The 25,185-nt window shown below is 34.9% G+C and overlaps 1 protein-coding gene and 1 long non-coding RNA gene across 3 annotated transcripts in view; both read right to left on the reverse strand.

The window, feature by feature from the left end:
* LOC127859394 (signal recognition particle receptor subunit alpha-like) overlaps nt 1-25,185 on the reverse strand; it is a 105,595-nt gene that overhangs the window by 57,073 nt on the left and 23,337 nt on the right. The gene's annotated exons all lie outside the window — the stretch shown is intronic.
* LOC127859411 (uncharacterized) lies at nt 23,139-24,167 on the reverse strand. The gene is made up of 3 exons (XR_008039363.1): nt 24,095-24,167; nt 23,465-23,527; nt 23,139-23,213 (listed from the first exon to the last, which is right to left on the reverse strand). It is a non-coding gene; the product is annotated as an uncharacterized LOC127859411 (long non-coding RNA).

A 25,185-nucleotide genomic window follows, 5' to 3' on the forward strand; every position in this document is an offset into this window, starting at 1 on the left:
TATCTGTTGCTTTTGGGCGACACACTCTGTTATATAGTGTGAACGTGTGCTACCTTTTATCCTTCAGCGAATGGGGAAAATACAAGAAAATCAAGTAATTTAGACGGACTCGGGCTTTGATTTGAGCAAATCGTATTCTACCTCCCGAGCTTTTTTTTAAAGATTTAATTTCAATTATGCAAAGTTACTGACACAACATGTGCTGGTAAAATTACAAAAAAAACCTCACAAGTTCATTTGCATAAATTGGTTTTTCACGCACAACAAGCCCTATCAATATGCGCAAATTTGCATATTGCAAGTTAATTTAAAAAGTAAATGACCTATGTGAAAGCGTCAATTTTAACATTATGATTTTTCTACGTGTGACCTTTAAGTATGAAACTTAGCCTTAGAATACGGTTTTGATTTTTGCGTGAAACAAACAACCTGATAAACATGTGTTGAGAGTCAATGAAAAGTCATTCAATACACGGTGTAAAAAGAGCCCGGACAATGCTTTTTATTTGTATATATGCGTGTAACAAAGAGTGCGGTACATGCTATCATTTGTGCATAGTGTGTTCAAGTAATTTTGAAATTTTTAAATGCATACGAAAGTTGAAGCTCGTAAATGCCCTAAACTACTATATTTTCAATGCGGACTTCATAAATATGAAATGATATAAAATAAACAAAGGTCGATACTTTCATGAAAAAAAGTCTCCTTTCGGGAAGCTGGATACATTGTGAATAACATACACTTGCTGCAATTGTTTGTCCAAAAAAAATCAAACGTTGAATTAATGTTTATTTAAACTCGCTTGAGATCCGCGTTTGGTGTTTGCTTAATGCTGGGTTTCGTGTGATTTAAACCATCAATATTTTATTAGTCACCGTTCCTGGGCAGTGATCCCAGTGTTTATATTAATAGTATGTCTTCTTTTGTAGTGAACAGACATTTTCCTTAAGTTTCTAAAGTTTCGTTTCATATATTTTTTTCTTTGTTGAAATAATATATCATTATAAGCAGTACTAAAATACACTATAAGCTACTTACCCGGTTTGAAAATCAGACCTGCTCGACACCGACGCCATACTAACTCATTTCTTTTTTAACTGTTCCACATTCTGATAAATGCATGAGACTAGTCCACTATTAACACAAAATTCGCAATATTCGCAACTACGTTTCAGTCCAAACTGAAATCAATATAAAAACGCTGACAAATATATCGTTAACAATTGCAAAGCAGTCAATAGTATCGAATAACTATATCTAGCTTATGACGGATATGTTTGTACGCATTAAAGGACCGGTAACACATCGGTTAAAAATCAAAGTACTGACATTACTGGTGTTACGATGCTTTTTGAAGAGGATGGATATACAAGCATCAATTTAAGTTGATCTACCTCATCACAATTGTGTATGTGGGAAGGAAAAAAATTTTGGTACGAAAATTTTGGGAACAAAAAAGTTATGCCAACAAATTTTGGTTACGAAAAAAAAATTGGTACGAACAAAATTTGGGTACGAACAAAATTTGGGAACGAAAAATAATACTACACAATGTTTGATGATGTAGTACATTTTCTCTGATCCATCTACGTTTCCTAACTCAAAGAATGATCTGCATCTATCACTGATACAGAGACAATAACCATATAAAGATATTCTATTTAATTTTATGTTCTTACATTTAATACTGGCACTCAGTCACTTTTGATGTAACATTTTGAATGGATAACAGTCGCATTTTAGAAATTAATCTATAAGATTGGTTCGTTATGTTTAAAACATCCACTTCATTTTATCAAAAATTGAATAAATAATTTTAGTTGAAAGACGATAAAAATACGTTTTTATCATTTAACATACATGTACCATATGAAAAAATTCACATTGTATATTAACACGGTTTCACTATAGCCATTAAAGATACGTTTGGATATTTTTCTAACTTATCACCTTTCAAACTTTAATATCTCAGTAATGGGTTAAGATTTTGATTAGATATTGTATATGCGATCCTTTGACTACATTCTGAGCAAGCTTATGATAAAATCGATCACCCATGGGGATCGGACGCTAAAGCACGTGGATATGCATTATTTTATCTTTTTGCGAGTGGACATTTTAGAATAACAAATAATTGCAACTTGTGTTGATATCATTAACAAATGTAAAGTAGTCGTTGATTGATTAGCCGTCATAATTTTGGCATGAATTTGGGAATTTTTAATATTGATAAAGTACATTGTTATTGAATTCAATGGAGTTGGTTATGTTGCAAAATAACACTTATCTACATCTATCATAAGAAATGGCTAATTGTTGTGTTGAACACTTATTTAATCTGTTATGTCAATCAAGTTTAAGCTATAAAACGGATACAAAAATGTGATCAGTAATGAACAATGACAATTAGGATTGGTAGAACAATTGACAAGCCTTTTGAATTTTCGAAATTATAATAATCTTATTTAACATAATTAAAGGGGCATGTGGACGGCAAATAAATTATTATAGAAAAATGTTAACTTAAATGAATATAACATAGAATAGATATACTGGTTGATTGAATCAGAATTTTTTTTTTGTCTCGTTTTTATAAAGGCTCATTAAAACATATTATTTTGAAAGATTAATTTTATCCCCTGATTCACTTTAAGCGCACATTGACAAAGTTGTGGAAAACATATGTTGTTTGTGTCATTTGCGAAAAGAAGGTATGTCTTGTGTTTTGGTCTGCCATCTTGGCGGCCATCTTGTATTTAGACCCTGTGGGCATAAAAATATTCTTGGGAACAAACATTTTTTACCCCCAGACAATGTAGAACATCATCAGCATATTTTTGTTTAAATATGTTCCAATCATTCACCGTGGACCTCTGTTCCTACTAGACTATATAGCCTAGAAAGAAAGTAATTTATATATTTTTTTAAATTTTAAAACCGAAAAAAGGATTTCTAAACGTATACGTCCATTTCGACAAACGCGATTATTTTTAAGTTTTAAAGCGCAAAAAAGACGAATATCTACCATGTAACAACCAGATATATTCTAATTGGTATAGATAAAATATGTTTCTTATTTAAATTGAAATTGACTTTCATTCCAAGATGTGTGGCTTTAACACATTTTGTATTTTGGGTAAAGCAAAGCTTGTAGATATTTAATCACAAGGAGCAGATCAAAAACTGAAAGTGCCGACTGATGTTTGCTATTTCAACTGTTTCAAACACTGTAATTGTGGACCATTTCTAAAGAGTATATATTAGTTCTAGATTGTTTTCAACATAAAGGGTCACAGAAGCTGTGTAACTGTTCCAAAGATATATCACACCCCAGTATGATAATATACCTGTGGAAGTCCTTTTGTTATTGAATGTTTGCTCCAAGAATGTTCAAACATGTTTTGTTAAATATCCTTTGTAACTGTAATTATCACATGCCATAGTGTTTCATACATCAAGATTTTTCGATTTTCTTTTTAAAAGTTTGGGTTTGAGGACTGAAACGTGTTTTTAATCCGAGAGTTTAAAAACTTGTCAAAGAGTAAATATGTTTAAGAGCGCTTGTTAGCTTAAGTTGCGGAGAAGCCATACAAAATAATGGTTAAAAAGTAAGCCGTGAAATGATGTAAATGAGAAGAAGAGTAAAATTATGAGCACATTTTGTTTATGATTGATCCATATTATAACAAAAGGGCGATGGTAGCATACATGCGCTGGCCCGGGTCCATAAACACAAATTGTTTAAGACTTGATCTGAAAGAAGGCACGAATTTAGTAAAAGAACAATAAGATAAACCTCAATGAACAAGATGCGTGTCTGCGGAACACGGATGCCCCCAAAACTATATGTCAAACACAAGCTGATTTGGGCAAAATCTGTCTTTTGACAACTAAGTGTGACCATGACCTTTAAGGTTATGAAACAAATGACACACGCGACACTCATTCACCTCATGGTACTCATTTGTTGTATACGTTGTCTTAAAAATTAATTCTAAATTTTAAAGTTGGTCTGAAAAAAAATTATCTCTGCATTTTAAGTGTGACTCCGCCAAATTGAATCTTTGAAGTTCGACCTTGACCTTTGAGGTACGGAAACGAGTGTTACATGCGATACGTTGTCATATGATAGACAACATTTGTGACAAGTTGTTTTTAAATCCATCAACATATGGCCTGAGACAAAAACTTTTAAGCTGTTAATTGCCAAAGTTGACTCTTGACCTCCAAGTTTACCTTGACCCTTGCAAAAGGAAAATTCTTGTTTCACACGAAATATTGTCTACTCACCGTTGCCATATGTAGTGAGTTATCTAAGTTGTTTTGAATCTAATGTTGTTGTTTTCTAAATAAAATTCTTAAAGCTCGATCAAATACACAGTTACAGTTTAAACTAATTGTGTTATTACCAAATTGGACCTTTGAACTCTCAAGTTTGACATTTGACCTTTGAGGTAGGAAGAGAAGTTTTAAAATAGATTTGTCGTCGTTTGATTGATTGCATTTGTGCCTAGGTTTTTCAAAATCCATCAATATATAGAAAAGTTATAGCGGTGTCAGGAATTGTGGAGCTGTTTATTGCCACATTTGACTTTTGACCTTTACGTGTGACCTTGTTCATTGAGTTTGGATGATGGCTGTTAAAAACGCCACACATCGTCGTATGATTGTTAACTTGTTTGATATGCTATTTTAAAATCTCTCAATATATGAAAACGTTATCACGGCTGAGCCAAGCATTCTCAAGCTGTTTTGTGGCCCAATTTGATATTTAACCACTATGTGCGACCTTGACCTTTGAAGTAGTGAAACACTTTCTACTCGCAACACGTTCTCTTATGATGGTGCATAATGTATGCGAGGTTATTTCAAAATCCATTAATATTTAGGAACTTTTCGGCTGAAACAAGAACATTTCGCATAGACTTACAGGCCGATACAGGCGGACACGCGTACAGTGAGACTGCTATCTGCCTCTTTTCGGAACAGGGGCATACACTTAATTAACCCTAAAATAACAAAAACACACACAAGATACACACACGTAATAAAACTATCTTTTTTTTTTTTAAATGGAGCCGATGGGGATAAACTTCCAAAAATCAAATATTCAATATTAATTAGATAAGTCGCAAATCTTTCATTACCTTAATTCATTACTATAATTGTAACAAGATTTTCCTAAAATTTTGTCGGGTAACCTTGTTTTTGAACGCATGTAATCCAGAATCAGGCTCAGTATAGATATTTTTAAAATAAACATTTTGGCAAAGTTACATCAAGATTGACTCATACGTTAAGCCTCCGGAGTTAAAATTTTGTTCTCATAATCGAACTAGTGACCAACTTTTTATACGCACATGACCAAAATTTGAAGTGTGCCTAAACAATGTTAAGACAAACTTTGTGATCAAGTTTAATGAAAAACGAGTCATAAATGTGGCATCTAGAGTGGAAACAAGGTTTTTCTGAGATTTGATCTGGTGACCTATTTTTTAACGCATGTGACCCAGATTCAGCAAAGCCGTATTGTTCAATAAATATATTGATCTAGTTTAATGATTGAGTAATAAATGTGGCCTCTTGAGAAGTTAAACTTGAATAGTCGGTCAAAAGGTGATTTAAACAGGTATAATAATAATACTGATATAACCTTGGTAGAAGTTTCAATATGTTTCATAAATAATTAAGGTACATAATTGGGATTTGTTTACCAAAATATACGATATTTTTCAGTAGATAAAGCAATCTATATAAATGTTACAAAGCATTACTATAACAAGAATAACAGTGTACGATATTAATCTCACACAAGTCGATTTTTTTCTTCTTTATTTGTCAATAAAAAGCAGTTGTCAACTTAAAGGGCAAAGTTCAGACTAAAAGATTATATTGTTTAAATGAATAAACGTTTTTTCCACACATTTTATTTCAAAATTGCAAACAATACATATATCATATGACACATATCTAAGTGAATCTGTAACATAGAAATCAATGACTATTTAGCTATTCTACACAAGCATCTGCTTGTAACTTTCCGGTATGTATTATACTCATAAGGATGGAAATATTATTCTTGATAATATAAAAGAGTTACAAGCAAGAGAATATCTTTACATGAGATATCAAAACATAATAGTACAAGACAAGATATGCTTTATGTCAACAAACCTTTATAGTTGAATTACATAGTGTTAAGGTTCATGTAGAGGCTTCATTTTGAAAAATGTGGGACCCCTAGCATTGAACTCAAATTTGACTATGATGTTGAAGAATATACGAGGGGTGTAATGTAACTTTTTATTAATTGTTATAATTTGATTTTCTATCTCGAATACGAATGTTTTTAAGTAATAACACAATTGTCAAAATAACATACATAATAAAATAATGAAATTTTCATTACCTTTTGATAATATGTAGCATTTATCGTCCGATCATCGGGCACCCGGTGGATAAGCAGCATTCCCCGTCCATCCATGAAGGAGATAAACATGTTTTCTACCAGACTTTATTACCCGCGCTTTCTTCGGCAGAGGACTTGCTGCTGTTGTCCACACTGAGGAATGTGCTTTCGTCGCCGGATCATAGTGCCATAACACGTCTCATCAAGTGTGATGATATGGTCCAAAAGCGCTCTCCTTCTTTATTGTATACATCTTCACTCGTTCTTATTGTAATATGACACCTCCTCCTTCTAAGAAAAGCGGAGTTATAATACTTTGCATGTTTATATCGGTCGGTCGGTCGAATGGTCAATTTGGCGAATATAGATAACGAATGACCTATGATGACGAATACTAGTATGATGAAATACACCATACATAACATTGGCTAGTAGGGTGTACTATTGGCAATTTGGGTCTTGGGAAGGACAAAAAGAAGAAAAGAAAGGAGAATAGAACTATGGTAACACGTTTTATCCCCCCGGTAGGGTGGCATATGATATAGCAGTTGAACTGTCCGTCAGTCAGTCCGTCCGTCCGTCCGAAAACTTTTACATTTGCCATCACTTTTGCAATATTGAAGAAAGCAACTTACTAGTTGGCATGCATGTGTATCTCATGAGGCTACACATTTTGAGTGGTTCAAGGTCAATGTCATCCTTCAAGGTCAAAAGTCAAAAAATACAATCCAAGGGAAGTAATAAGATTTAAAACGGAGATAATTTCTAAACCTGTCAAATGATATATTGAAATTTTATTTCAAAGCGGCGCAATAGGGGGCATTGTGTTTCTGACGAACACATCTCTTGTTTAAATAAAATGAAGCTTAGACATGCAGTGTTACGGATGGTCTCGTTAATAATATTTTGCATTGTTCTCACCAGAATTTGCACCTACAATTACTATAAAAAAGAAAAATAAGCTAGAGCTTGGGTGGGGGGGATTCTTCCCTTTGTTCCGGTTGGGGACCTACGGCCTTAGGCTCCAGGCTAAATTTTCAATTTTGGGACATTTTTTTACACTTCTGCAATTGGTAAAAGTTTATAAGGCTCCCAATTATTGGTCCCCCGGGCCACCGAATTCCCAATAAAAGGTATTAAAAATATATATTTTTAGTAAGTGTCAACATTTAATTTATCTCAAATCCAGCTCTCTAATCTGAACCTTAGTTAATATCAGCCCTTCCACTAGCTTTCAAAAGTTGGAAGTCCTGACTTTCAATATAAAGAAGTGAAACTCCAGCTGCTGGAGCAGTATTGAATTCTCATTATAAACAATTAGTTGGTCCTTTATTAAAGGCAAGCGACCGATTGCCCAAACAGTACAAAGCAGCACAATACAGCACAATACAAACCAACATAAACACAAAAAAAAATTTTGGACATCCCAAATAAAACAGTTGGAAGTCCCAATTTCATTTCAATGAATATTTTAGTAAACCCTACTGTATGTGTCAATCGCTGGATACATACATATTCCAACTCTATCCATTACCCCAACCCATGCAAAAGACATCGGACCGCGGACATTTCCGGTAAAATTTGCTGAGGTCTGGGATAATTCCCGAAACTGTCGGACCTCGTATCAGAAAAAATATATTAAATATGTTTGATTTAAATAAAAACTAAACTAGGAAATTAATATGATAAAAAATGCGAACTAGTTCATGTTTGTTTTACTTCGATAGATTATTTGAAATTAAAATTAAAACTTATTTTACCAACCAGTCGAACTTGCTATCTTTGATGGTGACGCACGGGTTTCACTGGCCCCAAACAAGTTGTCGCCACTTTTTTGCGACTAGAAAACCTTCGGTTAATCTGGCATTATCTTTAAAGACAATCATTTAAAAAAAAAATACAACTAAATAATGTCATTGACTATGTTATAACTTTAATAACTATAATTTCCTTAATTACAAGAAGTAACTTAATAAGTCTTAATACGCTTTATTTGTATATTAATATGATTAACATCACAGGTGACAAAAATAATCAAATATTGTGAAGTTGAGACAAGCTAAACTTTTAATTGACTTCAACCCAAGAGTTGGCATGGACTAGAAAGGAGTCCTTGGACACCATGGAATGGTCCACTGCAACAGCCATGGTCTTCTTTTTCTCAAAACATGTGATGAGCATGAACTCTGATCACAACCACCATCTTGCCGCTTCACACCCATTACCGAACGTCATGGATGCACCCCCGCTCAAAACACTGGCATCTTATTGACTATTTTATCAGGCGGGATGTACAGTTGACCAATTCAATGTCGGTTACCGAATGCTGGACAGATCACCGCCTCGTCATAACCAGCCAAATATACATATTCAGCCCAAACAACGTTTGCCAAGAAAGAAGGCCCCTTAACCCTTGAACATTGCCAAGTTTAAGACTGCCTGCTGCACGCTGTCCTTTGTAAATGCTCTGGAATAGCGTTGGATTTGGCATCACTCAGAAAGCTGATTAATGCTACAGCCACAGACACCCTTTGGGAAAGAAACACAAGGACTGGTTTGATGAGAGAACATTAAGGTAGCGCACCTCTAATGGGCACATATCCAAATATAATCTAAGTAATTATTTTCTTAATCAGCATCATTTCACTGAACTACATGCAAATTTGTAGGTAGGCTTTCCATGCTTTAAAAAAAAATATTCCGATTTTTTCAAAACCACCCCCACGCTCGGCTTTTGTCCAGTTTATTTTCACCCCTGGGTATATAAAAGTTCCATAATTCATTCAAATTTCCAAATATGGGCATGCAGTTGGTGTGTACAGATGCTGTAAAGGTGTTTTAAGTTTAAACAAGATGAAATAAGTATTCTTTTACAGACATTTATTTTTTAGAATTTTTTATCTATGGAAGAGCGCCATGAAATGTAAGTGATTTCAGCCAAGTAAAAATTGGGTCGGTTAAAAACAAAGTGTCATAAAATTCAAAGTAGTATATTTTAACTCATATTTAAAACTTAGTTTTTATAGAAACACTATATACAGCAAAAATACCAAGAAATAGACAGATTTACCGTTTACTTTTTGAAATAAAAATAAAAATGCAACATGCATGGTTCGTATTTTCAACAGAAAATCACCCAATTTCGCCATAACGTTGTTTTAATTTTAATAATTGAAGAATGTGCATAAAAATTGCAACATATTTAACAATAAATATAGCTTATATGCCATATTAAATCAAATAACGTTAGAAAATAAATAAAACGCGTCGCAAAAAAGTATACGTCGTCGGCAGGATTCGAACCTTAGCGGGAATATCCCAAAAGATTTCTAGTCTATCGCCTTAACCACTAGGCTACGGCACCTAATAGTAGGCTCTTCAACCTTCGAAGATATCGCGGGAAATCATTAGAGGTGCGCTACCTTAAGCAGTTATTGGATGAGAAACACCACCTCCACAAAGCCTACCTCAGAAACCCCAAGTCCGTAGCCAGGAATGATGCATTCAACAAAATAAGCATAAACTTTGTCAGATGCAAGATGCTTGGATCAGAAAAAAGCCATCGAAAGCTATTCCGATAAGAACAATTATACGAAATTTTACGACGTGTTAAAAGAAGTGTACAGACCCACTATGTTTGCTATCAAGCATGCATAGACATGCGCATGGGGTCAACACTTAATGACCCTTTATTATTGAATGTTGTGACTGTTGTATGATATACAACAGAAACTCATGTATTTGGAACATTATGAGTTAAAAGAAATGTTTCAGGAAATGTTAAGTATTACAGACCAACGAACAAACACATTGAATAAGTGATTTTAGTTTCTCCAAATACACACCTTTTCCAAGTGGGTATATATTAATTTCCTTTTGAGGCAAACTATGTACAATTACCTGAGTTAATACATTGCAATTAGGTGTTTTAATTTTATTCTACTACAATTTTGCATTCTATTAAAATTAATTAATTGCACGACATTTTATAACTACCAATTATAAAAACCTGTTAAATTGATATTAATTGAAAAACAAAAAACATCCATAAAACATCAATAATTTGCCTTCAGTGATTTTGGCATGAATTTTCAAGCTTTTAATATTTATGAAGTACATTATAATCAAATCCAACTAAGCTTTGGTTATGTTTCAAGACATCATTTACCTGCATATATGTTGAGTATTGGCTCCTTAGCAAGTATCAAACATTTTGTTATCTATGTTTAATCTTATATGCTGGGCACTATAATGTTTATTAACAATAGTTATCCAACTGGTATATAAAAATGATCAGTTATGAACAATAACAATTTGGGTGAATAAAACACTTGAATTGGCTTTTGAATTGTCCAAATTGTAATAATCTTATTTTTTATATATATAATCAAAGGGGTAGAATGATGGTTAATGCCTTATTATATTTTGAAAAATAATATTTACCTTTAACAAGAATGGATTAATGGTTGCTTGACACATTTGTTTGTATAATGTCTCCATTTTATAAATGTTCATTAAAACATTTGAATACCTAAATAATCAGTTGTCGCCACGGGGACTTTTAGTATGCATATGACAATTGGTAGTATTAATAATGTATAATGAAATGTACATTAAGTTCGACGACACACATGCAAACTATTAATAAGAGGACTTTAGTGAAGTTAAAATTTCATGGAAGTAGGTTTTGTGTAGGTATAAGTTTGAATCCCACTAAAAGCATGTATGTAACACAAAAAATAAAACATCTTTTTTAGATAAATTTCTTTTTGAAAACGAAGAATATGCATTGTCATGGTGAAATACATGTACTTTTCATTTGCCCCTTTAAACATTTTGGATTTTCTGATAAGATCATTCAATCAATTAACAAACTTTAATTCAAAGATGTGAGGTTTTGTAGAGCCTAAAATTTCTTGTGCCCACAGTTGTCTAATGATTCTGTTCAAACCTTTTGAATCTTTGTATATTATTATAGAACAATATAACATTTATAAAGGCGTATGTGTCACTGCCAAAAAGGTTAAAGATAAATCAAAGACCAGTATGATAAAAGACCAGCGTTGGTAGTGCTTTTGTTATTAAATTATGCCTACTCGATTCAGTCAGTTTAAGGAGATATGATCCATTGTTTAAATATGCTTTGTAACTGAATGATCCCAGAGCCCAAATTACAGCAATCATGGCAGAGGTCCACTTGTTATTATGTTGCAAAAAAGTATCACCGCTCCAGGGGATTTTTTTTAAGTTTTAACATTAGGCATCTTTAAAATATAAAGATTTTGAGATATTTTTTATAAATCGTTAGGGCTGGAAGGAGGTACTTTTTAAAAATATTTATCCATTTTACTAAGCATTGTCTTTTTTTGTTAAAAATCGGGTTCGGTATTTGGCCCCATTCCGTATGGAAAAAAGTGACGTCACAAGCTCCAAGTGCCATTCTAAGAACCAGTCAGATATATTGCATATTGCTTCGAGACCCTTTTTTGGTTTAATGCATTTAACTGGCTTCAATCCTTGTGATCATCTTTATACAAAGCGGGGAACCACACGACCGTTGCTTGTTCCTTGTCAATATTGTATGCGAAAATCAGCAGTAGAAGCGGCTGTTTCAAATATTAAATAACTTGTTTAAAAAAAAAATCAAAAAGCTTTCAGCAATTTTAATTGAAATTTTTACCCTGTTTTTAGCGAGGCTGTTTTCGGAGAAAACCCGAGCTATTGTCATAGACAGCTCGTCCACCGTCCGACGTCCGCCGTAGGGGTCGTGCTAAAACCTTAACATTGGCTCTAAAATCAAAGTGCTTCCACCTACAACTTTGAAACTTCATATGTAGATGCACATTGATGAGTTCTACACGCCACACCCATTTTTGGGTCACTAGGTCAAAAGGTCAAGGTCACTGTGACCTCTAATATCAAACTTTAAAATAGGCTCTAAAATCAAAGTACTTCCACCTACAACTTTGACACTTCATATGTAGTTGCACCTTAATGAGTTCTACATGCCGAGCGTGGCACCCGTTCTGCGGTGCTCTTGTTATAGAAAAAGGTTTGTTTAGTTGTTATTTTATTGTCCCCTAACGGTTTCACCGGAGGGGACTTCTGGTTTTCGCTCTGTGTGTCCGTCAGTCCGTCAGTCTGTGAGTCTGTCACACTTTTCTGGATCCTGCGATAACTTTAAAAGTTCTAAATATTTTTTTCATGAAACATGAAACATGGATGGATGGCAATAAGGACAGTATGCACGTCATTTCATTGTGTTCCTACGTCAAAAATTCTGGTTGCTATGGCAACAAATATTTAAAATATATATATATAACTCTTTAGAAGGCATTTTCTATGTTTATGCCCACTTTCGAAGAAAATGGGGTATATAGTTTTCGCACTGTCCGTCTGTCTGTCTGTCTGTCTGTCTGTCAGTCTGTCACACTTTTCGTGTCTGCTCTCTAATGCAAATAGTTTTCATCCGATCTTCACCAAACTTGGTCAGAAGTTGTATCTAGACAATATCTAGGTCAAGTTCGAATATGGGTCATGCCGGGTCAAAAATTAGGTCACGGGGTCACTTACTGCATTTAAAGGATTTAACATGGTGTCTGCTCTCTAATTGAAGTAGTGTTCATGCCGGGTCAAAAACTAGGCAAGATTATTTTGTCTTTCGCACGGGTTGAATTGACCTATAATCCAATAAAATTGCGTTTTCAATGTTCAAAACCAAAATATGACCAGTATTTACGCTAATGTGTTTAAGAATTTTATAAACTCAAACGTCTGCCATTTTACGCAAGCCCATATAAGGGAATTTTTGGATGGGATAGTTCCCATGGAACATGCGTAAATCAAGTGACACAATGTGCGAGCATCGAGCAATGATAACTAGTATATTTGGTCATAACGACCAATCAATGAGTGGCTTCAATTTATTTATTATTAATAAATTTACGTATATTTATGCCCCCTGTAGTGTAGCATATAGCAGTTGAACTGTCAGTCTGTCTGTCTGTCAGTCTGTGCGTCCGTCAGAAAACTTTAACATTTGCCATAACTTTTGCAATATTGAAGATAGAAACTTGATATTAGGCATGCATGTGTTTCTCATGGAGCTGCACATTTTGAGTGGTGAAAGGTCAAGGTCATCATTCAAGGTCAAAGGTCAAATATATGGCTTTAAACAGCGCAGTAGGGAGCATTGTGTTTCTGACAAACACATCTCTTGTTTCTATAGTTTCAATGGGTCAATACTTTTTTATCGTGTGTATTGATTCCGATGCATTATTTGTATGCCCCCTTTCGAAGAAAAGGGGGTATATAGTTTTCGCACTGGCCGTCTGTCACACTTTTTATGTCCGCTCTCTAATTCAAATAGTTTTCATCCGATCTTTACGAAACTTAGTCAGAAGTTGTACCTAGACAATATCTAGGTCAAGTTCGAATATGGGTCATGCTGGGTCAAAAACTAGGTCACAGGGTCGAAAAAAAAATCAAATGGAAGAAATAAGCTTTAAATAGACATAATTATCTGACCTGCCAAATTATATATTTTTGTTTCTGACAAACACATCGTGGTAAAAGGTCAAGGTCATCCTTCAAGGTCTAAGGTCAAAAATACAAATCAAAGGGAAGTAATAAGCTTTAAAGGGAGATAATTATTCAATATTGAACATAGCAACTTGATATTTGGCATGCATGTGTATCTCATGGAGTTGCACAGTTTGAGTGGTGAATCTACAGTCACGGTAGTGGCTTTTAATTATTTGCTACTAAAAATAGAGATTTGTTAGAGACAATTATTTTCAAGGGAAGTAATTTATATAATTATAAATCTCAGATTAAATATTTCCTTACCAAGAATTTAAGTTCTTTTCACAGTTACTGCACATATTTTTTATTTTGATTATTTATTACTCAAATGCTTGATTTGTCAAAAAAAAAATAATGATATAATTATCATTTCTTTCCTGTACTAATTTGTGAATAGTAGGGTTCATTACATTATTTATGTCCATAGATTTTATGAAAAAAACAAAAAAACTCATGTTGATCTATTACCCCCCGGCGCTTCCGCTAGCTTTTAAAAGATGGAAGCCCTGACTACCAAGCCTGAAATTGTGGATGTCCTAGATATAAATTTTGAACCCACTTTTATTTCATAATTTTACTAGACCCTACTTATGTGATTTCGATGGATACAAACAATCTATAAATAAACATATTATATTAATAGATCTTTGCATGTTACAATTCTATCCATTACCCGATAATCCAGTATTATTACAATTTCTATCCAAAACCAAAATACGGCCGATTTTGATGATGAATGTGTTCAAGAATGTCATAAACAAAACGTCCGCCATTGTGTATGCAAGTGCATATACAAATTTAATTGTGGGATTGGGGAATTCACATTAAACATGCTTGAATCACTTGATGCAATTTGAGAGCATCGAGAACCGTAAATATTTATGCCCCCCTTCGAAGAAGAGGGGGTATATTGTTTTGCTCATGTCGGTCCGTATGTCCGTCTGTCCACCAGATGGTTTCCGGATGATAACTCAAGAACGCTTAAGCCTAGGATCATGAAACTTCATTTGTACATTTATCATGACACGCAGATGACCCCTATTTATTTTGAGGTCACTAGGTCAAAGGTCAAGGTCACGGTGACCCGAAATAGTACATTGGTTTCTGGATGATAACTCAAGAACGCTTATGCCTAGGATCATGAAACTTCATAGGTACATTGATCATGACTCGCAGATGACCCCTATTGATTTATAGGTCACTAGGTCAAAGGTCAAGGTCACGGTGACCAGAAATAGTAAAATGGCTTCCGGATGATAACTTAAGAACGCTTATGCCTAGGATCATGAAACTTCATGACCGGACCGGACCGGTGACCCGACCGGACCGGTTACCCGACCGGACCGGTGACAGGCCGGTCATATTATGACCGGACCGGACCGGTGACCGGCCGGTCATATCATGACCGGACCGGTGACCGGCCGGTCATATCATGACCGGACCGGTGACCGGCCGGTCATATCATGACAGGTGACGTCACCGGCCAAAGACCGTTGAATGGCGGCTGCCTTTTGGTCAGACATTGATCGATCCGTAGGTCCACGATCAATGTCGCCGGTATGTATGGTGGGAGTCATACGGTCAGATGATGACCGACAGACAACACCACCATCGTGCCCGGTATCCGGTGACTGAAATGTCAGCTGGTCATCCTTGACCAGTGAAGTCACCGGATCATCAACGTCCATTAGAGGTTCGTGGCGTTTGCGGCTGATCAACGTCCGACGGCGACCAGCTTGTGTCCATATGTCGTTAGACCATAAATCGCACACCGCACATTTTTTAAGTAGAGTACAACCGGTACATGCCAGGCAAGTGTCGTGAGAATCCCACCTTGCCTTGATGTGACCACACGAACCTCTCTTTTGTAAGTTCATTTCTGAAAACAAAAGAAACAAAAAGAGCCTACAACAGACAAAAACAATTGTTAAATTTAAACCACAATGTAAATTAACAAACGCTGTACAAATGCCCTCAATTTTTTATTGAGGAAAAAGGCACGAAGTCCTCGTGGATTACCTTTAGAAGGAAATGGAACGAAAACCTCGTGGTGCACGTGCTCATGTACATGAGCACTATAAACAAAGATACCCAGCAAAAGCAGAATTATAACAAAAACTGCAATAAATTGTATAAAAAGTAAACCGAATAATATACAGAAAAGATTAATAAAATGTATCCCTCAAACTCCGACAATAAACACGATTAAAAGAACGAAAAATGCCCGAGTCAAAATAGGCGTGCACTCGTGGTTGTCCGGAAAGGAAAGATGAGTTGTTGTTCTTGATTTCCGGTTAGGTTACATTGTACTATGTTTAACCTGACTTGGTTTTCTTTATTAGAGGTGGATGATTCCCAGCGCTTAAAGTTTTCCGGATAATTAACTCCCTGGAAAGGGATTAGCTAGAGATAACAGGTATGTATTTATGATATTAAAATGCAGCCGCGCAAAGTAAGAAATGAGGAATTATTTTGGAATTTACAGCAGGAACGTTGAAGGTACGTCCACGACAATATAGTGTTAAAATCGGTGAACAATAACCCTAAGTGCTACCAGCCATTACACACAAACAGTGATAAATTTAAATACTTTTTCTTTCCGCGAACTATCCTTGACTGGAACTTACTCAGTGAAAGCACAGTGAACTCAACATCTATTGAGTGTTTTAAGGTCGCAATATCGGCAAAAGTGGGACATTTGCCAAGCTCATATTAATTTCATGCGCACTCCCCGTTGAATAAAAGTCAAACTTGGTCACTTCAACGTATCCATTCAGATTCAGATTACAGCATAGTCTTTTGAAAGTGTTGAGTAAATAACCTTAACTTCATTGACATTTCCATTAAAATAAAGCTGTTGTCAAGAGAGTGCAGATGGTATAACTTGAAAAGTGGATTGAAATAGTCATTATTCCTGCATGCATGAGGAAACTGGTGCTTATTCAGTTCCCCATTTATGCTTGGAAAGTCGTCGAAGGCTGGAGAAGGGAAGTAACTGCGCGTGGACCAGATTATGGATATGAAAAACACATAACAGGGCTTGAACGGCACGTGAAACGCATTGTTAATACACGATTTCTTCCGTTCAAGCCCTCCTTTTGCCAAGTTTCTGCACCCCGCCCGGCATTATAGATATAGTTCGAGAGCCCACGGGTGTTTATTGCAAGTTTTGAGGCCAAGAATTTTTTTTTGTATATTTGAAAAGGGTATTTTATATCCTTCCAGAAAACCCATTTCTTAAGTGTCACAGCCGTATATATCTGATTTTTTTGGTAAAATCACTCAAAATCGAAAGTTTTTCTGCTGGTTTCTGGAATCATTAAATAAATACACATTTTCAGTCATGCGAATTAACCCAGGGTTTCCGTTTTGGGGTTTTAAAATAGGTATCAGAGACCTTTTCGATAATTCAGTGAAAAAAATATAATTTTCCAGGTTTTTTTTTTTTTAAAGTTAAAAACCACAAAAATTCTCATTTTTTTAGCCGAATTTGCCCATTTTTCAATTTTTAATTCTGCAAATTCTTTTTACAAAGTTAACAATTTCCAACATATTTGTCTAATTAGTGTTTTAAAAACACACATATGGCCTCCTTGTTCCATTCCAACAACGACTTTTTTTGATCAGCATCTATTAGTGATTTTGGGGGGAAATGAATAAAATCACTCACAAAACTGCTGATTTCTGGAATAATTTGATTTAATTAGATTTATAAGACATGTGATCATTATAACAATCAAATATTGTTCACATATACACAATTGCACTCTAAACAAACCATGCAATAATCGCAGATATATTTTAGGTTAAAACCACTATTTTTTTTACAGTTTATGTAGGTTAAAAACCACTAAATTTTAACTAGTTTAGCTGTTTTAGTCCATTTTTCAGGTTTTAGTTCATCGAATTTTTACTCTACTGAAAACATATTAGTCTAAATACTGTATTAAAAACACACAAAAGGTTCTCCTGATTTAATTCAAACATGAACATTTGTTAATGAAGACTTTTAGTGAGATTTCAGGAACAATAAACGAAATCAAACACAAAACTGCTAATTTTTGGAATAATTTGATATAGTTAGATTTAAAAGACATGTGATCACGATAACAATAAGCACTCTTCGTCTTTGTACATATGCGTATAACATAGCTCAAAACAAAACATTCCAATGAGTACAGTGTACTTGTAGGTTAAAAACCACTAAATTTTTAATATATTCTTTCTTTTTGAGTCATTTCATCTGATTTATTTCAGCGGTTTTCATACCCACTGCAAATTTCGAAATTTATCTGCTGACATTTTAAATGATCTAACATTGCTTAAATATGCCCTTTAACATATTCAGTATTTTCAGTTAAACATAATCTAATGTATTGATATTAGTGTTTATAGGTTGAAAAAGGACCACTTGGTCCTTTTAACGACTTTCTTGATTTATTACAATACTTTGTTACGGAACGCAAAAATCTGTACTATATGTTATACATTTACAGTATCATTATAAACAAAACATTTACTAACATTTTATGTCACACAACTGTTACATGTAACAACATTTGGCATGAAAATCAAACAATTATTTAATTTCATCTAGACATTAACCATACTTTATGTACATAATAAATTATTATATTTCATACATGTTCTGTTTTTCATGTTCACACATCTACTAGAATTTATCACGAACAATTCTTATCAACATGAAACAATAGTTTAACAACGTATACTTTATTTTTGTTATTTTTTTTTAACAACATTTGTCACGAAAATCAAACAATTATTTAATTTCATCTAGACATTAAACATACTTTGTATACATGATAAATTATCATATTTTATACATGTACTGTTTTTATGTACTCACATCTACTAGCATTTATCACGCACAATTCTTATCAACATAAAACAATAGTTTAACTACGTATACTTTCAATAAATATATTTTTTTAACTAAAATGTATTTACAAAGTAAATAATGACGAACATTATAATTGTCATCCGGCCTTGTTATGTACTAAGTATGTGTACATCATAAATCTTTCACATGACTAAAAGCAACCATTTCCATATTCATCTATGTGTAAGTAAAGTCATCCAGTTGTGCTAGTACATTTAAGCTAATGCCAAAACATGATTATTCATGCTAATATTTCATTGTTGTATTAATCAGTATTTGAACAATCTTCGTCATCACCATCGATATCATCAATCTCCAACTCAACTTCATCAGTGTCATCTGGCTCATCAACGCTCTCCGAAAGCACACGTTCAATGTCTGTAGGTAATTGTGGTCCAGAAAACCACTTCAACTTAAAGTATCCATCATCTTCCAACCATCCATTTTCTGTTGGATCCAATTCCAGAGGGACTGCCTTGTGAGCATGCCGCCAAATATACGACACCAAATTTGTCCGTAGTAGCTTTTGGTGTAAAACAGGTTTTGAAGGAGGTAGAAGAGTGGCATCTGCACCTTTAATTTTACAGAGTGGTTGTGCTTCATCAGTTGGTGCAAACTTTGTTCGGAAGATGGAGTATCTGACACTTTCAACATCACATAATCCTGGCTTCCCATACATCGCACAAACAAATGACTCAATAGTACTCTCTGTTTCTGGTGTAACTTCCTGACTTTCTCCAAGGGGAGCAAATGCTTTCTGGAATAATGTAGACTTCTCGACAAGAGAGAATGGCCTAACCTTTCCCTTGCGGACAAATACTGCAGTGTAATCGCAGCCTGTAAAAGCATGCACTGCAGGTAAGGCATCACAAATACTTTGCCCAAGGACGGATCCGAGCTTGTTGACTTCTATATATCTCCTGTTGTTACTGCTACTGAGTCCAACATCCATCCATACATTCAATGAATACTTTCCTGCATAGTTCAAAAGGATAACCAAAACATCGGTGTCACTACAGCGTATGACTACATTTTGTGAGTCTTCGGTATGTTGCGCAATGTGATGAAGGTGCCAGATAATACGCGTGTCTGCTTCTTCGTGTTTACAGGCCAAATCGCCTATTTCAATGCGACTAACTGTTTCCTGGTCTGACGTGAACCTGTAACATTTGTCTTCAAGCCCAAAATAGAGACAACGGTCCTTCAAAAATGGTGCATATTCATTTTTCGCCCACTCTTCTGACAGGAAAACCAAAAAAGAGGTCTTGAATGACTCTGATCGCAATGCTTTATGAAATTCCTTTGGTCTTCTCTGATCTCGACCAGACACAATGAATCCACCAACAACTGCGCTACGCGATGTCCTTTCAATGTCTTTAATGGATGGATGTCTGTACGTATCACACACAAAGTCCACACGGGAAGACAAGCCGGACAATCGAGAAATTATCACCTTTGCTATCTCGGCAAATGTACTCGGCAAAGCGGTCATTGTCTGAATCAAGAACATGCCGTCAATGATAGTTGCGTCAATTCTTTGGGGTGGTTCACTTGTTATTCTGTCTTCTAGAATCTTCATTAATTTCGATTTATCTGTTTTCATTACACTCCCATCAACATGTGCTAGGGAAAGTGGCACTGGCGTTAGTGGAAACGAGAAGATTTTCTTCAGATCTATTTCAATTGTTGTGGCCAAGTATAGCAATCGACCAAACAGATCTCTTGAACAAGTCAGTTGCCTTATGGTGTTATCCTTTCTTGTAACAGCCATTTTAATAGCACAATCTGCGAAATTCTTAACCTTCCTTCTTGGAATAGGCTTTTCAAATCGTGAGGAGTCGAGAAAGCATCCACTTGCAAATTGTTCCATCCAGGCACTTCCCTGTTTCTCCATCGTCAATAAATCATCTGCAATATCTTTGGAAACAATCTTGCCAGTGGAGATGCAAATAAGTTCATAATTTCTGTAATCACTGCTAAATGGATTCATTCTGGTCTCAATTCCAGACACCAGCTTTTGCAAGTCGTTATTGTCGCGTTCAATACGTGACTGTTTCAGCTCTTGTGCAGGACTATCGTACGATATCATTCCTGATTTTGTGAGAAGACTATTTACAATAGTCCTTCTAGATGTCTGTGTAAGCATCCAACGTCGACGAGCACCTTCTTTAGTACTGAATGACGAAATCCCAGTTAATCTCGAGGCGGCATCTGCATTTATCGACTGCTCTAGTACAAGATCTACTGGAGAACGTGAAAACATCTTTGATGTCTGTCGAATCGTGAAAGCCCCATTCTCTAGTTTTGGTCGTATTCCAGGATGGGTTTGGTCTATGTTAATAAGATCAAGATGGTACCGGAACATCCATCTGGCGTAATTTGAACGATTTGTTGCAAAAAAGACCTTCACCATTTCGCCGAGGCAGTATGTAAACAGCTTAATGTCGGTTGTATGACACGCTCGACTGAAGAGCAAGTATAGCTGGACTAGATCCATGTACATAATCCAATACTGTGCTGTTTTCCCATGTTCCCCATTCCTGGTCTTCTGTGTAAAATCTTCGTAAGAGCACATGAATTCCGAATATTCTGCGCTGTCTTCAAGCTGATCTAGTGCTTCGGTAGATCGTGTCTCACGGAGCTGTTCCATTGCTCTTATCATTTCAGGTTTGAAGGCACTGATTTCATGCAGAAAAGCCCGTAAGTGCAGGATTTTGAAAGCCTGGTAAAGCATTGGATGTAACCGCTTACATCGATTAAAATGTTTCCCAGAAATGAATCCCGACAGTGACCCACTGCCAAGAACCTCTGTGTCTGTGAGGATATGTGGTCCACCTGACTCGTCCAGAATATGTCCCAATGACCCAAAAAAGGCTAGCTGTATGTGAAAAGGGCCAAAGCATATGAAGATATTGTCGAATCTAGGGGATTCTGCTTGCTGAATCTGTTTGGCAGGTTTTGCAATTGCGAGATCATAAGTGACTATTGCATAATCCTCTTGGCATTCTTCGGCAACCTTTTGAGATACCCTCAATGTTTCTGCGACTACGTCAAGACGGGTAGGCGGGAGTGTTATATTCTCCATGTAAGCGATTGTTTGTTGCGGTAGAGGATCATTCTTAAATATGGAATTCCATCCTGTCCACATAGGTATTTGTGCAAATTGATTGGACATAACAGTCCATAGTATATCACGTCTCTTGCAATTCTGCAAATTGTCAGGGGGGTCTGTGGTCTTCAAACTGTAACTAAATTCAGAAATTTTAGGCTTTTTTCTGTAGGGCTCAAGTTCCGGTATATCTGAGCTATCAAATGTACGACTTCTCTGTTTCCCTTTTTTTCTGTCATCGTTTGTCATTTCACGAGATACATTGCAAGCAGATTCTGTACTGATGTTCTGGTAGCAAATCCCGACAGTGTCGTGAAGTGTTCCGCTACCAGATAAGGTCTCATTCATCTCGTCATAATTGTCCCAAGCTAAAGCTGTTGACAAACCTGGTATTTTCAATATTCCATCAGGTGTTGCATGACCCTTTTCCGACACTGAATGGCTAGATCTGTTTCAAAACCTTCAACTGTATGGTAACTGCAACAATGGCCAAGATGATTTAATACTTCAATGACTTTCCTACTTCCTGTCATGCTTTTCAGGCCCAATCCAAGACTGACATGTTTCGACGGTGTCAACCATCCTTTCGTACAGGCGAAGAGACAATCATCCGACACTGATTCTACATAACGCTGGATTGATTGATTGATTGATTGATTGATTGATAAACACTCTTGGTTAATCGGAAACAAGATATTAAACATACAAACCTGATGTAAAAACAATTTGACCGAATGACAGACTCAAACTGTTTGTTCTGCATTTTATTTCATTAATAATCGCTAATTTATTGTGACTTGAATAAAATAGAATAATCTTTAAGTTTAAATACCAGAAAGTAGAAGTTATTTAGGCAGTCTAATGAAGCACAGGTCATCCATCAGCATACTGCTCACTTCTTCTCTGTTAACATCTGAAATGTATTTTCTAAGTATTAAATTGTATTATTGGCTTGTAGAAATGCAAATATCATCATTCAGCAAAGTATTCTTATCAGTCAGATTGAATTACTGAACTCATTCCATTGAAACATTACTTGTGTGACAACATTATTTTCAACAGTCCTACATTCAGGAAATGTTATTTTCATATTTCCAGGCCTTTTGAGTGATTTTCAAATATGTACCATCCTTACCCCCAAAACTGGTACTCGCATGTGAGGGTTTGAGTTGTCAATGCACAACCAGTTTGACGACCTAGACAGCAAGACCTGAAATATCCAATACATGTACTGTTGTTGTTATTGTTGTAGTACAATCAATTTATGGATGGATAATTAAACAATAACATATTTGAATAGTAATGAAGAAAGATAAAAAAAGAGTAAATTGAAAACATTTTTAACATAGTAATAAGACTTTGAAAAAATAACTTTTATAGGGCAAAGGCAGGTAAAAGAATTTAGAAATTTGGTGGTTTTTAACCTTTTTTTATAAGAACTAGAAACTTCATTCAACCAACCTGCATAGTTTGCTTGATGCTGATAAACATTGTTACTGTTCCCTTTATATCATTCAAACATTTCTGGAAAGAAAAAATAACTCTGTAGACCAAATGCGTATTTCAATTCAGAATTATAAATGATTATCTTGGCGTACATTATAGTTTCGCTAAAAAAGGCAGTCTGTCACTGGGATTTGTTATACCGTGATGATGTGAAAGATTATTTAATGACACACAATTCCACAGACAGCCTCATAGTATGACTAACGTTCAGCATGATGCCCGTAACTTTGGGAGCACCATTTAAAGTAGAATTTATCCGAAAATGTGCATATCCGTATACTATTACACTTTCTAAAAAAAAAATGAAAATGACCCTTCTGTACACTTTCTCTTCTTTTTTTTTTTGTAAAATGCTATTCTAACCCTTTTGTTGAAGTACTTATAGTACTGTTTTACCAAGGTATGCTGAGTTAACATGCACAGATGGTCAATATGAACTGGAAAAGTCATCAACATGTCATACACAGGAACTGTTCGATGTTTAAACATATTTCAAACAAACGGTTATACTACATGTATATAAAATTAAGCCTATAGTGTATGAAGTTTGAAATAGTACATTAATAGATAAAAAAAATTACTTACCTGAACTTATACTTGTAAATCTAGGCAAGTCCTTCTGTTTTTCATAATTTTATTTTGACCTCTGCAGACCGATATGGCGTGTTTAAATCAAAGGGAAGCAACTTTTGTAAAAGTGGTTCAAACATTAAACAGGTCAGTATTGGTCTATTTACAGGATTTTAAAGAACATATATACTATGTTACCAATGTTTGGACATAGAAATGATTGCAGTTTTTTTTTATTGTAATTAGATTAATTTAATCATATCACAAAAGGCAAAATTGTGTAAATTTCATTTTTCTCAACATTAAGCGGTTTTTAACCTATAAGCAAACTGTGCACACAATCTTGGCATAATGTAAGCATTTGATTCAATATTTTGTTTTGTGTGATTTTATATACATATGTACATGAATGAACAACATTTTACCATTTATAATGATCACATCTCTAATTAATGACATTTTGGAGCAGAAACCTGCAGTTTTGCGTGTGACTTAGGTCGTCCCCCACTCCACACCCCCAATGACTTAAAAAAGACATTAAAAAAAATTATGCACTAAAATAGGGAGACACTGTGTGCATTTTTAGAACTCAAATGAGACAGACATATTGAAAATTGTTTACATGGTAACAAAGACCGAAGAACTTAAGCTTGGAAAATGGGCAAAAACGGCTACAAATGTTAAGAATTTAGTGGTTTTTAACCTATAAGCACCATAAATGTATCGGATCTTTTCATAAAAGTGATGTTATACATATAAATATATCTATATAGACCTGTAAAATAAATATGCAAACAATATTTGATTGTTATAATGATCACATGTCTTATAAATCTAATTAAATCAAATTATTCCAGAAATCAGCAGTTTTGTGAGTGATTTTATTCATTTCCCCCCAAAATCACTAATAGATGGTAATCAAAAAAAGTCGTTGTTGGAATTAAACAAGGAGGCCATATGTGTGTTTTTAAAACACTAATTAGACAAATATGTTGGAAATTGTTAACTTTGTAAAAAGAATTTGCAGAATTAAAAATTGAAAAATGGGCAAATTCGGCTAAAAAAATGAGAATTTTTGTGGTTTTTAACTTAAAAAAAAAACAAAA

The sequence above is a fragment of the Dreissena polymorpha genome, chromosome 15 (genome assembly GCF_020536995.1).
Source record: "Dreissena polymorpha isolate Duluth1 chromosome 15, UMN_Dpol_1.0, whole genome shotgun sequence".
Taxonomy (NCBI): Eukaryota; Metazoa; Mollusca; class Bivalvia; order Myida; family Dreissenidae; genus Dreissena; species Dreissena polymorpha.